General features: G+C 25.3%; 1 long non-coding RNA gene across 2 annotated transcripts; it reads left to right on the top strand.

Moving 5' to 3' along the window:
- The first annotated feature begins 1,799 nt into the window (after positions 1-1,799).
- On the top strand, positions 1,800-2,870 carry LOC129916508 (uncharacterized). 2 transcript variants are annotated; one of them, XR_008772483.1, is made up of 4 exons: positions 1,800-2,230; positions 2,303-2,522; positions 2,673-2,704; positions 2,779-2,870. It is a non-coding gene; the product is annotated as an uncharacterized LOC129916508 (long non-coding RNA). The 2 variants fall into 2 exon arrangements; XR_008772482.1 differs by having other exon boundaries at positions 1,800-2,522.
- The last annotated feature ends 832 nt before the right edge of the window (positions 2,871-3,702 follow it).

The following is a 3,702-nucleotide window of genomic DNA, read 5'->3' as shown; positions in this document are numbered from 1 at the left end:
TGGCGATTTTTGGCTCCTTTAAAATTAATAAACTTTTATAATAAAAGAATTTGATTATTATGATCACGCCTTAAAAGTCTTCGAAGTAGAACTAAACTTTTTCATTCATATATGAGGCGCTCAGAATTATAATGGGTCAAGTCCACTTCTCTTTAGGTTGGATGTTTTAAGGTCTTAAAAATTAAGGGTTTCGTTTTATACCAAATAAAATAAAAGAAAGACTTTTTGGAGATATAGAGCTATCGATCTGTGAAACATTTATTTCAAAAGTTCCTTTAGTTTCTGAGAAAAAGCAAATTTCAAATGGACTTGACCCATTATTATTTTGAACGCCTCATATTTTGTTTCCTCTTTTCCACAATGTATATTTGTTTTGTTATTTATTACTAAAATAAAAATTAAAGAATCTAACTTGAAGTCTGATAAATTTAATAGAGTATTATCTCTTTTTTATTTTTTTTTTTTTTTTAATTTTTTGTTTATGTATGTATGTATATCTAAGTTAATTTGAAGTTGGAAAAAAATGATGAAAAAAATAAAAAAAAAAAATGGTACAAAATACATTATTATGAGTTTTTATGAACAATTTTTGAAATTGGAGATTTTTGGCTCCAAGGCTTCTAAAATTCGGCTCCTTGCCTCTAAAATTCTCTGGAAACACTGGCGCACAGTGGCCAAACTTTGTTCTTCATACCAATTGCTTCAATTTGTTCTTCCAGAGGTATCCTCCAATTACTGATATCATCCTTTCAGACTTGTTTTATTGAGCACAATCATTTGGAGAATAAACTCCTAAATTTTAATGAAGGGGTACGAAATCGTAACTGGAAACGTTACGCGTATACCTCGGATAAGGACTGATCATCAAACGTTGATGACATTTGACTATTTTACCCCGAACAAAAATTGGTATTCGACAAATAGTTTTGTATAGTAAAATAAATTCATCCACCTATTTGATGTTAAATTGTTGGACTCAGTAAATAAGTCTTTAACTCGCAGAAATGTACTCCTCTATTCCTTAGACTCTAAGGCCCAATTTATTCACTCTCCATTAAATTTAAAGTCGCCATTAAAAATGGGAAATTTTAAAATTCGTATGCGATTTGACAGATTTTAAATTTTTAATGGTGCCTTTAAATTTAATGGAGAGTGAATAAATTGGGCCTAAGACTAAAAAATCCCTGTTGACTGGATTTTTCTTTCTTTGACTTCTAGAAATATAGGGTAGAAGTAGGTATTGGAAAATGTAAGACATTGAAATAATATTATTCGTAAATAGAAGCTTGAGAAAATTTGTAAGAGACCCAATTCTGTGCAAATTAAAGTTCACTGAAAAAATTATTATTCTTAAAAACTATGAATCTTGTTCATAAACCAAAATTCATACATTTTTAAGAAAAATTCATTAAATTTAAGCACAAATTCTTAAAAAAAAAGTTTAGATTTAAGAAAAATTCATAAAATTTAAGAATCAGTTTTCATTAAAATTTTCCTATGGAAAAAATTTTTATGAATTTTTTTTAAGAACAAATACGAAGGTTTATGAATAAATTCATAAACTTCTAGCTCCAATTTGAAAGAATATTTTGCTGAATCTTAGAATCTGGACATACTTTTATGAATGAAATTCACTATTATTTTCCATTCAGTTGCATTTTTAGTTAAAATAATTTTTAAAATTCACTTTTTTTCCTTCTAAAATTGAGAAAAATCTATTTTTAAAATTACATTTGTAAATGAATGTATTTTTTCTTAAAATGAATGTATTTTTTCATTAATTTTACCGTTATCCTGCATTCGGTATTAAGAACTTATTCTTAAAATCTAAGAATCTGTTCATACTTTTTAAGTTCGAAATTCATATTTTTCCAAAATTTAAGAATTATTTCTTTAATTTTATGAAAGTATACATATAATTTATGAAAAAATTCTTACCTTTTGAGTTGTTAAGTATATTTTCTTAAAGTCTATGTATTTTTTCATCAATCTAGAAAACAATAACTGTTGTTTTGAATCTATGCCTAAGAAGGATTTCTCTGCGGATTTAGTTTAACATCTGATATTCAAAGTGGAAGGTCGTTGCCGAAACAAATTTTGTGAATAAAAAACAATATTTATTATGTGTTATATATTTTAAACCCCGTAAACAATTTTGAAGAGTATAAGACATTTCAACAGTGGAAATTATTGTTGGTTCACGTTGCCTCTTTCTTATATACTCAGATAAGTATAAAAACATAATTATATTAAACATTTCTTTCTATATTTTATATATATATTTTAAATTTTTTTGTTATAGGTACATAATTTAGATACTTTTGTGAAATGAGTAGGCACGTGAGTAATCTTCAATTTGAGACCATGTTATTTTCGCAAAAAACCGAAATATAATAGAACCGACAAAATGGCACTAAATACTGCTCCGTAAAAACCATCTTAAAGGCTGTTTGCAACAGATCCAGAACACCCGAAGTTGCAGAATAAAGCAAACACATTATGTTTGGAAAACATAGAATTTAGTAAGTGTTGCATGTTATTTAACTCCTTTAAATATTTAAATTTAGTTTTAATTTTGTTTTATTCTTCATAATGATGTATCTACATACCTAAATTTTTTATATTGTGATCTTTCCCTAACTTATTCAATTTTGTATTGTTTTTTCTTTCAGCTGCAGAGCCTAATGCTGCCGGTTACAATAAGGTAAAAGATAATTCTACCTCCTATTTCGATTTTTTTAACCATACTAATATATAAACTTTTTTTTATCTTTCCAGATGATGCATCAATTAAAAAAGAAAAATTAAATTAAAAAATATGTAAATGTATAGTGACAGTGACCAATAAAACATTTTTATTACGTTTAAACTCAATAATTTCTTTTATTTTTAAAAATTATTTCATTTGTTTGTTTTAGATTTTGGGTTGTTTTCTTTGGCTGTTTGTTTGATTGGAATGCAATTTTTTTCAGGAACAAATTAAATGCTTGGAATGGTAATGTATATTATATACATCTATATAAATAAATGCATACATTTTAATGAAAAGTGTATTACATTTTATGAAAACAATCATAAAACTTTAAGAAAAATTCATAGTTTTTATGATTTTTTTCATAAAATTTAAGCAACATTTCATTCAATTTTTTGCGAAATTTATGAAAAAAATCATAAAATTTAAGAAATAATCATAAAATGTAAGAAACTTTTCTTAAACTTTGTTCTTAAATTATAGAAGACAAAAAAAAAAAGATTTCAGAAATAATTCTTAAATTGTATGAATTTTTCTTAAAATCTAAGAAACTTTTCTTATACATGCTCAAAACTTTTCAAATTCGTTTATGAACAGAATTCTTAAAATTTAAGAACTTATTCTTTATTTATAAGAAAGATTCATTCCCTTATGAATTTGTTCTTAAAAAGATTCTTAAATTTAATGAATTTTTACATTGGCTCATTTGCCATGAATTTTTACATTAATTTAATGTACAAATTCATTAATTTTATGTACCTTTTTGGTTCAGTGTTTAGGAATCCAATATTAGCTTTTACAATATTTCAACCCGTGGTAAGATTTACTGGTCGGATTGGATTTATAATATAAAATTTTTTTTTGCAGAAGATTATAGAATGCTTTTATGATTGGGTCATCTTTCACATGTTTTAAAGTATGACTTTTCTTAAAGACACTGTAAATATAAG

The sequence above is a fragment of the Episyrphus balteatus genome, chromosome 3 (genome assembly GCF_945859705.1).
Source record: "Episyrphus balteatus chromosome 3, idEpiBalt1.1, whole genome shotgun sequence".
NCBI classification, from domain to species: Eukaryota; Metazoa; Arthropoda; class Insecta; order Diptera; family Syrphidae; genus Episyrphus; species Episyrphus balteatus.
Note: the sequence above shows the minus strand (reverse complement) of the source record. Positions and strands in the feature narration are given on the sequence as shown.